Genomic DNA, 11979 nt, shown 5'->3' with positions numbered 1-11979 from the left:
AGATCCAGAAAAAATAAAATTATTTCTTATTAAAAATGAAGTGAAATATGAAAAGTTGCATTATTAAGCATAGGTCTTTGGAGATTGGATACTTTATACTTTATAATCTAGTAAAATAGTTTACAAACTTTATACATTTTCTGTCTATCAACTCAGTCTTGGGAAAGCAAGATATTTGTGCTCTCAAAGTGTCACGCTCCTGTAAACTGAATCAACCATAAACATCTGAAACTTCTAATGTTTAAAAGAAATATGTCGCAAATCATACATCTGATAAGGGATGTGTATCCAGAACATATAAAGAACTCTTAACAATTTAAAAAGACTAACTAAAATTTAAAAAGACAATTAAAAAAGAACTAATCCGCTTATAAAATGGGCAAAGCATTTGAATAGACATTTCTCCAGGAAAGTTATACGTATGGTCAATAACAACATGAAAAGATGTCCAACATCATTAACCATCAGGGAAATGCAAATCGAAACCACAATGAGATTCCACTTCACACCCTTGAATAGCTATAATCAAAAAGACAGATAATAACAAGTGTTGGTGAGGATGTGGAAAAATTGGAACCCTCATACACTGCTGGTGGGAATGTAAAAAGTTTCTGACAACTTTAGAAAACAGTTTAGCAGTTTCCCAAATGGTTAAACAGAGTTATACTACCTAGGAGTTCCACTCCTACATACATACCCAAGAGAAAAGAAAACATGTCCACGTAAAAACGTGTACAAGATTTTCATAGCATTGTTATTCAAAACAGTAACAAAATGGGAACAGTCTAATATCCATCAACTGATGAATGGGTAAACAAAATGTGGTATATCCAAACAATGGAATATTATTCAGCCATAGAAAGGAATGAAGTACTTATGCACGCTACAACATGGATGAACCGTGACACCATCATGCTAAGTGAAGAAGCCAGGCACAGCAGACTAAATATTGTATGATTCCATTTATATGAAATATCCAGAATAGACAAATCTATAGTGACAGAAAGTAGATTAGCCGTTGTCAGGGACTGGGGGTTGTGAGGAACTAGGAGTGACTGCTAGAGAGTGCAGCACAATGAAAACTAGGGCAGTTCCTAGAAATGTATACAGATGAGGGGTGGGCACGGGTCCCAGACAAGAGAGCTGATGTCACACAGTCACATATCAATTTCTCCCAGATTTTCAACTTTATTACTATAGTAATGTTTTGTCATTACCAAAATCTATTTCTTACAGAACTGTCATCTTTTCTAATGCTGTGTATCTAGTTGATCTTTCTAAATAATAGTAGGTAACAGTTACTGATTACCTACTACATTCAGGCAGCACATCTTGGTGGCTAAGAGGACAGACTCTGGAGCAACATGAACTGGGTGAAAGTCCAGCCCCACAACTTGCTGTGTGACCCTCGGGCAAGTTGTGTGAGCTGGGATGAGTTATCCAAACCTGCCTTGGCTGTTTCTTCATCTACAAAATGAGAATAATAATAGCACTGACATCACAGAGCTGTTGTGTAGTACTTAGAACAATGTCGGTGTGTATTAAGTGTTAGCTGTTTTTCTTTCCTTATTAACGGTAACAGAATTTAGCCCTGTTTATTATTTTTTCTCCTCCCTCCCAAAAAAACAATGTATGACTTAATTCATCAATTCTATTTTTTATTTTAAAAAATTAATAGACTCTATTTTTATAGCATTTTTAGATGTACAGAAGAATTTAATGGAAAGTACAGAGTTTCCATACCTGCGCCCCCACAACACACACATAGTTCCCCCTATTATTAACATCTTGCACTATGTGGTATATTTGATACAATTGACAAGCCAATATTGATACATTCTTATTAACTAAAGTCCATAGTTCACATTAGAGCTCACTTTTTGTATTGTACAATCATTGGGTTTTGACAAATGTATAGTGGCATGTATCCACCATTACAACATCATATAGAATAGCTCCACTGTCCTAAAAATCCCCTGCACTCCACCTGTTCATCCCTCCCTCCCCTCTGAACCCCTGGCAACTACTGATCTGTTTACTGCCTCCAGAGTGTTGCCTTTTCCAAGATGTCATATAGCTGGAATCATAGTATGCTGCCTTTCAGATTGTCTTCTCTCCCTTAGTAATATGCATTTAAGTTTCCTCCATGTCTTTTTGTGGCTTGACAGCTTCCTTTTGTCATTGAATAATATTCCACTGTCTGGATGTACCAGTTTGTCCATTCACCTACTGAAGGACATCTTGGTTGCTGCCAAGTTTTAGCAATTACGAATAAATCTGCTATAAACATTCACATGCAAGTGTTTGTGTGGACATAACATTTTCAGCTAATTTGGATAAATACCAAGGAGCATAATTGCTGGATCATATGGAAACAGTGTGTTTAGTTTTCTAAGGAACTGCCAAACTGTCTTCCAAAGTGGTTGTACCATTATGAATGCCCATCTGTAATGAAAGAGAGTTCCTGTTGCTCCACATCCTCGCCAGCATTTGGTGGTTTGGATTCCGGCCATTCTAATAAGTGTGTAATGGTATCTAACTGTTGTCTTAATTTGCAATTCCCTGATGACATATGATGTTGAACATCTTTTCATGAGCTTTCTTGCCATCTGCATATCTTCTTTGGTGAGGCATCTGTTAAGATCTCTTGCTTATTTTTAAATTAGGTTGTTATTTTCTTATTATTGAGTTTTAAGTGTTCTCTTTGTACATTTTGGATACCAGTTCTTTATCCCAGATGTGCTTTGCAAAGATTTTCTCCCATTCTCTGGCTTGTCTTTTCATTGTCTTAACATACTTATTTCTGTTTTTTCCCAAGTAATTTTATTGGGATTATAATGGTTTATAACATTGTGTAATTTTGGGTGTACATTATTGTTTATCAACTCCTGAAAACACTTCATCATGCTTATCCCCAGTGGTCTAATTTTTATCCATCACCATACATATATCCCCCTTTATCCCTTTCGCAGAAATATGGAATGCTTCACGAATTTGTGTGTCACTCTCGTGCAGAGGTCATTCTAATCTTCTCTGTATTGTTCCAATTTTAGTATATGTGCTGCTGAAACGAGCACAACATACTTTTTTTTAAATTCACTAATATCTTCTTTAACCTTGATGTAATCCTCTTGCTCTTTTTCAGGTTTGTTTTGTTTATTCTAACTTCATGAGCCAAATGTTTATTAACTTAATTTCTTTGTTTGTGTTTGAACATGAAAATATGCACACTTCTGTACTTTTTTCTTGGTACACTGTTGGCTGAATACCATCTTTTTAAAATAACTAGGGTTTTAAAAATAATGATGAAAAGTGATAGATACATGGAAATATAAAAAATAGTAAAGTAGGCTAAAAAATGAAAAGCAGACATGTGCTACATGATGAATAGTTATTATAATTAAATGAGAGAGGATTTCTGCTTCTGGCTATGATGCAGTGACTTGAAATAGATTGATACTCCCCGAAGATTGACCAGAGAAACTGAATAAAATACAAGGTTCCATCTGTTTGGAGAGCACAGAGAGCTGTTGAGTGAACAGGACTCTGGGGGCCAAGACTCTGGAGAAAGGGAGATGCAGATTGGTGAGTAGACATTCTAGAGCTTCTCTGCCTTCAGGGAATCTGCCAATTTTCAGCACCAATCCAGGCAGAAGGCAAAGAAAGGAAGCGAGTCATTGCTTACAGCCAGAGAAGCAAGCAGAAATTCTAGAAATCTCACAGACCTGTGGAGGAAAAGTGGAGTTTAGAACAGTTCAAACAGCCACAAGCCCCCTGTGAGAGAAGCTAGTCCTTGGAAGTGAGTCTGATGCTGTTGGTTTTCCTGGAGGCATTTGTCAAATTCTTAAATGCTGCGGGGAAGAAATAGAAGACATTGGGAAGGAAGACAAAGGGCAAAGCAGAATTTTCTGCACTTTCGTGGTACTGAGAAAATAAAAATTTGAGTTCAGGACTGACGATGGGAGAGAGGGCCAATTAACAACCCTAGAACTCAGTTAGAAACCCCAGAGGCCAGCCCTGTGGGCAAGTGGTTAACTTCGTGGGCTCTGCTTTGTTGGCCCAGGGTTTCGCCCGTTCAGATCCTGGGGGCAGACATGGCACCACTCATCAAGCCATGCTGAGGCAGCGTCCCACACAGCACAACCAGAGGCATTCACAACTAGAATATACAACTGGGTACTAGGGGGCTTGGAGGAGAAGAAAAAAAAAGAATAAGATTGGGAACAGTTGTTAGCTCAGGTGCCAATCTTTAAAAAAAAAAAAAAAGAAAGAAAGAAATCTCAAAGAACCACATTGTACAAGCAGCGGGAACCAGAGGTTAGTCCACCTTGAATTAGCTCAGTCCCTGGCTGGACTAAAGTAATCCATCAGCTCACTGTCTGCTTACCAGAGGAGAAGTTGAGCCTTTTTAGATAAAGAAAACATCATTTAGAGTTTCTATAATTTAGAGTTTCTAGAATTTCTATAATTTTTCCATATACACACAATATATAGCTCTCAACAAAAAATTACAATGCCTTCCTAAGAAACTGGACAAAGAGAAAGACAAACAATAGAAGCAGATTCAGAGATGAGACAGTTATGAGAGCTATCAGAGAAGGATTTTAAAATTTTTATAAATATGTTAAAGAAAAGAGTATTTCACAAGAGAACTGGAATATATAAACAAGAATCAAATAGAAATGTTCAAATTAAATATTACTAGTTACCCTATGATCCTAGAATTCTATTCCTAAATATATGCTGAGCAAAAATTTGTCCTTATATTTACTAAAGATCTGTATAAGAACATTTTTAGAAGCTTTAGTTCACAGGAGTCCCAAATTGGAAACTACCCAAGTGTTCATCAGTCAGTGAATGAGTAGACAAGCTGTGGTATATCCATACAATGGAATACTACTCAGCAATAAAAAGGGAAGAACTACTGATACACTCAAAACTAAACTCTTCTTTCCACATCTCCTCCTTTCCTCTGTCAAGCCTGCCCCTCCCCAATTTTTGCTCAGCGCAAAACTCTTGTTGTAGTCAACCTTGACTACTCTGGTTCTCACACATACCATCTAATGGCAAATAAAGTTGGTTCTGTTTTCAAAACATGCTTCTTTCAAAATATCAATTTCTTTTTAAAATTTTGAATCCAGCCACTTCTCATGACCCCCAGTCCTACCATGCCAACATAAACCATGACCATTTCTATTCTAGAGCCTTCAGGTGGGCTTCCTTCATCTGTTCTTGCCTCCCTACCACCTCCAGATGTAGGCCTTCTGAAATGTGCATTCAATTGTTCACCTCACTTGCTTGCAACCATCCCATGATGCCCATCTCATACAGAACACATTGTGACTCACAAGGCCCCACATCATCTCTCTTCTTCTCTTGCCAAGCTCCAGATCCACAGGCCTCCTTACTCCCCAAACTCCCTCTCAGGGATTTTCATTGATCTCTATGACCTTCTCCTCAGATTTGCCCTTGACTGACAGAGTTTTCTCACCTGGAGATTCCTTGGAGGTTAATCCTTACCCTAGACGGCCAATGATTGACATGGCTTACACATCCCTGGGGCTACAAAACACTGTCCCCTTGCCTCAAGATGGGGCAATACTGGATTAATATATGCTCCAGAGCTGCCTGAGGATCTGGTCATGGCTGGACTTTACCTGGGATCACGTGCCTACTCAGCTACTTCCCCTGCCCTTCTCGCTTCCCTCCTGCTCCTTCTCCTGAGAACACTCACCCAATAAACCACATGCATCCAAATTCCTATCTTAGACTCTGGTTCTAGTTAGTCTAACATAACACACAGGGCTACTACAGAAGAAAGTGCAGTGATTTGGCTTAAAAAAAGGTTTCAGTAGCCTATTTCCTGTACTATTCGTGTGGCAATTGCCCATTCCATACAAAGTGTCCAATCAGGGCTTACAGATTTTAATACCAAAACCTCAAATCTGCAATAAGACTACTAGTCAATTAACAAAATTAAAAAACAAATGAGTAAAGGATGGGTAAGGGCTAAACTGTCCGAAGTTATTGCAACTAGGACAAAAGCCTTGGCACATGGTCAACTTGGGAAGTTGAAAGTTCTGGAAACCGAGCCAAAAGAGAGGACCCCAAGATGAGACGGCCATAAATCTTAGGGCAAACATTATCCCTGTGCCCAGTGAGTAAGAAGTGGTTTCTTGAAGCACCTGCCTTGAGTAAGGAGCCTTGATGGAAAAGTTCCAGCGAAAAGGCCAAGTGTTCCCCAGAGAAAAGAGTCTAGATGGGGTGAGAGGGTGTACAAAGGAGTTAAGCCTGCATTCTCGGTCTATGTCTAGACCTCAGGCCTGGACGGTGGAGGTTTACTCTCTCAGCCTGTTGCTTGGTGAGGCAGCTTCTGTCAGCCAAGGGCAATCTGGGGAGCTTGCCTGTAAGCCCTTAGCTAGAGCGCTTAAAGTAGTTGGGCATGGGTATGCCAGGTGGTGAAGAGAATTCAGGAGGTCATCAACAGGGTCTACCTACAGGATCATACCCTTCCTCCACTGCAAGCTGTTAAGACAGTGGGGTATAAACCTCTTGGAGAGACATAAAAAGCCAATTTCTTGCATATCACTGAAAAGTAAATCAAGCAGGCCATTCAGGACTCCTGCCCTTAATTGCTCTGAGGGTGGATATGTGTTTGGAGGCTTTTCCTTGCAAATATCCATTCCCTTCTTCGTGGGTTTCCCATGACCAAGTTGTTCCCCTTTACCCCCAAATTGGGGCTATATAAACTCCTTACTTTTACCACCCAAGGTATTAACCCAGCGTGAATTCAACTTCTCACACAAGCATCTTCAGAGGACTGTCCTCGCCGAGGACCTCTGGAGCCTCCAGTCTAAGCCAACTGTCCTGCCATGCTCATCTCGCAACCTTCTCAGGCACAGTAATGTAGGCTATCCAGGAGGTTTGCTATAAACCATCACTTGAGCTGAGCTTCCTGGTGAGTCATGTGCCAGCTCCCTCACCCTCTTTCTGTTAGTTTAATTTTATTTGAATTCAAGTCATATGTTGACATAGATTTAAAGGTCAGTGTCCCCAGGGAGCAGTCTTCCAGTCTCCTTCCTGAGAGGCAAATGTCTGACACCAGCGTGCCCACACCAGATAGAGAATGAGGTCCATAAAGTGTCATCACCCAGAATGCAGGCTTAACTCCTCTACAGCGTCTCAGCCCATCTTCAGCTGTGCAAGCTCTCCAGAAAGTGAATTTCCCTTCTCCTGCCAGGAGGTCCCTGGGCTGCATGGGGTAGGGAGGCTGATCTGGTGGGTGGGTTCTACCAGTTCCACATTCAAACTACCAGAAAATCCTCTTCAGCTTCACCCCGCAGACACCGCCCAGCTCCCACCCCCGCCCCTTAGAGGGAACTGGTGTCTCTAGTGCCTGTGTCTTCCTTCGGTTCTGTGCTGGCAGTTCACTGTTTCTTGTTCTATTCACCATCTGCAGAACCACGTTTAAGACTTACCTGGCTAGCTAAGCAGGTTACCAGGTAACCATTTCACTTTCAGCCTTTCAAAATTCCTGGAAATTTGCATGATCTCTGGGTTTTTTTGACGGAACTCCTGTTCTGTTTGTTCTTAAGAATTGATAGCCTTCGTACTTTTTAACTCTCACTTTAATGGGGTTTGCAAGGAAATATATATGCTTGGGCTCAGCCTGCTCTGTTTCTAGTCCAGCCTTTTGGGAATTGTGTCTATTAGCTGGCCCTCCTCCGTAGGCTCCTTGCTCACATCCATAATAATTATCCAGAGAGTCTGAGGTGTAATACAGAGATGATATGATTTTATTTTTTACCTTCAAAGAAAAACCTAGGGAGAATGGAAGGGGCAAAGTCTCGGATGGGGAGAGGCCAACTAATTCCCACACTCTTGCCCAGACCAAGCCGCCATCTTTTTCTCGTCCAACGGAAAGACTGCTGGGGCTGACAGTGCCCCATCTTCCCATCCCAGGAACCAAACTTTAAATAGACTCCTCAAAAAACCATTCGAGGGAGGTCTTCTGCCATTCCAGACTTTCCTCCTTTCAAAGTTGAGCTATAAAAGATTTCTGCTTGTGTTGTGAACATTAACCTCACCCTTTAAATTTACAGAGAGCTTGTTCAGAAACACAGATAATCTGTCACTCTTGGTAGTCATCAAAAAACATACAAGTACTGGGGCTGGCCCCCTGGCCGAGTGGTTAAGTTCGTGTGCTCCGCTGCAGGCGGCCCAGTGCTTCATTGGTTCGAATCCTGGGCGCGGACATGGCACTGCTCATCAAGCCACGCTGAGGCAGCGTCCCACATGCCACAACTAGAAGGACCCACAACAAAGAATATACAACTATGTACCGGGGGGCTTTGGGGAGAAAAAGGAAAAAATAAATAAACAAATAAAATAAAATCTTTAAAAACAAAACACATACAAGTACTGCCAATGAGTGCCCTTTGTGCTTGCCCAGGTCCAGTGTCCAGACTACAATTTTTCTTGAAAACATGGTCCTGTTTCCAACTTGGTTAATATCTAATTCTGGGGTGTGATGCCATGGATGGCCATTAGGGGGTGCAAGAATTTTAATGTACAGTCCTCCTACAGGATGCCACTCAGATCTTTTTCGTTTAGTGGGCAAAGTGGACTTTTTCTTATGATTTTTAGAAAAAGTTTCCAAGCCACTGTACATTTTTAAATTTTCAGCAGATCACCAAATGCATAAAAAAGAAGAAATAAAAAGGGAAAAACTAATATAAAATATGTTCCTTTTTTTCTCCATTCTTTGCTGGTGATGTGGCCATCCTTTACTTGTTTCAAAGGACAATCATATCTAGGGATCACTCTGCCCTCAGTGTTAGGAGGAGACAAGTCAATTCATCCACTGTGAACACATTGACACAAACTGGTCACTGCTCCTCCCCCAAGATAACCTGCATCCCCCTTTTATGTCCAGGATGACTGATGGTGATGACGTCTTATTCCAGCTTCCTCTTTTTCACTTGAGGTTTTGCCCACTCTCTAAAGAGCTATTTCAAAGTAGCAAGTGAGCAAAAATTTTACTTGATGGTGCAAGAACATCGCATTTATTCATTCATTCTCTTCTTTTGTTGTAATATAAAATTAATCTCAAGGAAATGGAAGGACCTAGGCATTACTGTCTCCTTTTCTCTTCTTGACAGTTTACCATCCCACATGTTGCCAGATCAAGAAAGTCTCAGCATACAACAAATGATCCAGAGACCCGCTGGGCCAGATGAGGAAGGACTGTGCCAGGATCCCAGGCATATGCTCATTTTTGTGTCGACTTTGGTGGGAACTATAGCCACCAACAATTCCAAAGCGGTGTTTCTTATTAATTGTACCACTGGAAAGAAACTGATTAGCTTTCTCAGTTCCAATGCAAAAATAACTAGGTATAAATAAATAAATAAATAATCAGATGCTACTTCTGAAACAAGCAAATGTGACTGGGGGGTGGAGCTATGGACAGATCTTGGATGGGATCCGCATGGCAGTGGTGCAGGAGCAGTTCCCAGAAACAGGGGCATGCTCCCAGAAGAATGCGCATGCTGTGAAGACAAAGCAATAGGTGTCCACTGTCGTTAAGCTCACTGTTCCTTTTTACTATGAAATTCATCCTGGCTTTTGGATATAGAGCTACTTTACGCACTATTGATAAAAAAAAAAAAAACTTTTTGACTTTTTTTCAGTTCAACAAAAACAGGCAAAAATTTTCAAGAATGCATACTGTTTAACATTATACTGAGAAGTCTTTGGAATCATCCCACATTGTACACTATAAAAAAATAAAATATCAACAAATACCACTGATTCCAGCAAACCTTAAAAATGAATCTTTAATCTAGCATAAATGAAATGTAGCACAATTCCTGGTGAAAGCACAGTTTTCCTGAGCCCATTAAATATCTCGTTTCCACACCCTGTAAGTTCTCAACTTTGATATCTGAGGGTTACTGGCAGCAGAATAGAAAGTCGTTTTTAATTGCCCCATCTATAGAAAGAAGGATGATCTCTAGAGAAACACAGTTTGAAAGGATCCGAATTTAGCACCTTTAAATTATCAGTGGGAAACAGGCAGATCCTACATCTGGCAGGGGAAAGATTTTCAGGTATGAAATTGAATTTAGTTCCTCCAGTCTGCAAAAGCCCTAAATATAAAACTTTGGGAGAGGCAGAAAAGTATTTGTGGCTGCTTTCTTTGAAGGAACTGGTTTTTGCTTTATTCTTATGAAGAGATTCATTCTCTAATAACAAATGTGAAGAGTAATTTAAAAACTTTTAAATTTCACATTCAAAGTTTTAAAATAGTTTGATTTGTATTTCCAAAGCTTAGAGCTAGATTTTATTTCTCAAATATTGTTGCATAATATCTACATAGAAAAAAATTTTTATTGAAGTTTAACATACATGCCAAGCATATAGCTGGATGAATTTTTGCTAATGTATATATCTGTGTGGCCACTACCCAGATTAAGATATAGAACATCTCCAACATCACAGAAGGCCTCCTCATGCCCCTATATGGTCAACTTCTACCCCTACCCGTGGCCTCAAATGTAACTACTATTCTAACTTTCATGACTATTTTAAATTTCATAAAAATGGAAAAGGTCAGTATATGCTCTTTTAGGTCTGGCTTCTTTCACTCAGTATTATTTCTCTGAGATTCACCCACGTTGTTTCATATAACAAGGATTCATTTGTTCTCATTACTCTATGTTATTTCATGGTATCAATAGACCACAGTTGCATTATCCATCTATTGTCTTTTGGTAGACGTATGTATTCATTTCTCTTAGATACATCCCTAGTAGCGGACTTGCTGAATCATTGGGTAGGCAGCCATTTAGCTTTACTAGATAGTGCCAGCCAGTTATCTAATATAATTGTACTAATTACACTGCAGCTGGAAAGGGGAGTTCTAGTTGTCTCACATCCCTAACAACTCTTGGTTACAATCCATCTCTGTAACTTTAGCCAGTCCGGTAAGCACAGAATGGTATCTTACTGTAGCTTTACTTTGAGTTTCCCTGAATACTATGGATGCTATGCTTCTTTTCATATGCTCTATGCTGTTTGGATTTCCCATTTTGCGAAGTGGCAGCCCAGTTATGTTGTCTATGCTTACTGAGTGGTTTGTCTTTTTCTTATTGATTTATGGAAGATCTTTATATATTTTGGGTATAAGAACTTTGTGGGTTCTATGCACTGCAGCTGTCTTCTCCCCATCTGTAGCTTGCCTTTTCACTCTTACAGTGATGCTTAGTGAAAGCCAATGTATCTTTCTCTTTTTTATGGTTAATGGCTTTGTTTATTTTAAGAATTTTTAAACTTTTTATTTCGAAAAAATCATAGATGCATAGAAAGTTGCAAAAATAATATAGAGAGGTCCCATGTACTCTTCACTGATTTCCCACAAAGGTCACATCTTACAAAACTATAATGCAATAACAAAACCAGGAAGTCAGCATCAGTTTAATTCACAGAGCTTATTCAGATTTCACATCTTATATGTACTTGTGGGTGCGTGTGCACACATGTGTGTGTGGTTCTACGCAATTATATCACATGTGTAGATCATGTAACCACCACCACAATCAAAATACAGAACTATTCCACCACCACAAAGATCCCTATGCTACCCCTTTACAGCCAAATCCACCCACCACTTCTACCCTCTGGCAACCACTAATCTATTCTCCATCTCTAACTTTGTCATTTCAAGAATGTTATATAATGGAATTGCACAGTACATAACCTTTAGAGATTGGCTTTTATCACTCAGCACAATGCCCTTTTGATCCATTCAAGTTATTGCATGTATCAATAGTTTGTTCCTTTTGACTACTAGGTAGTATTCCATCATATGGCAAGACCATGGTTTGTGGAACACTTTACTCATTTAAGGATGTTTGAGTTGTTTCCAACTTTTAGCTTTTACCAAAAAAGCTGCTCTGTACATTTGTGTACAAGGTT

At 39.7% G+C, this 11979-nt stretch overlaps 1 non-coding gene across 1 annotated transcript; it reads right to left on the bottom strand.

The window, feature by feature from the left end:
• Positions 1-2970: 2970 nt before the first annotated feature.
• On the bottom strand, positions 2971-3077 carry LOC139076275 (U6 spliceosomal RNA). The gene has a single exon (XR_011527687.1). It is a non-coding gene; the product is annotated as a U6 spliceosomal RNA (small nuclear RNA).
• Positions 3078-11979: the final 8902 nt, after the last annotated feature.

Source organism: Equus przewalskii, chromosome 15 (genome assembly GCF_037783145.1).
Source record: "Equus przewalskii isolate Varuska chromosome 15, EquPr2, whole genome shotgun sequence".
Lineage (NCBI taxonomy): Eukaryota > Metazoa > Chordata > Mammalia > Perissodactyla > Equidae > Equus > Equus przewalskii.
Note: the sequence above shows the minus strand (reverse complement) of the source record. Positions and strands in the feature narration are given on the sequence as shown.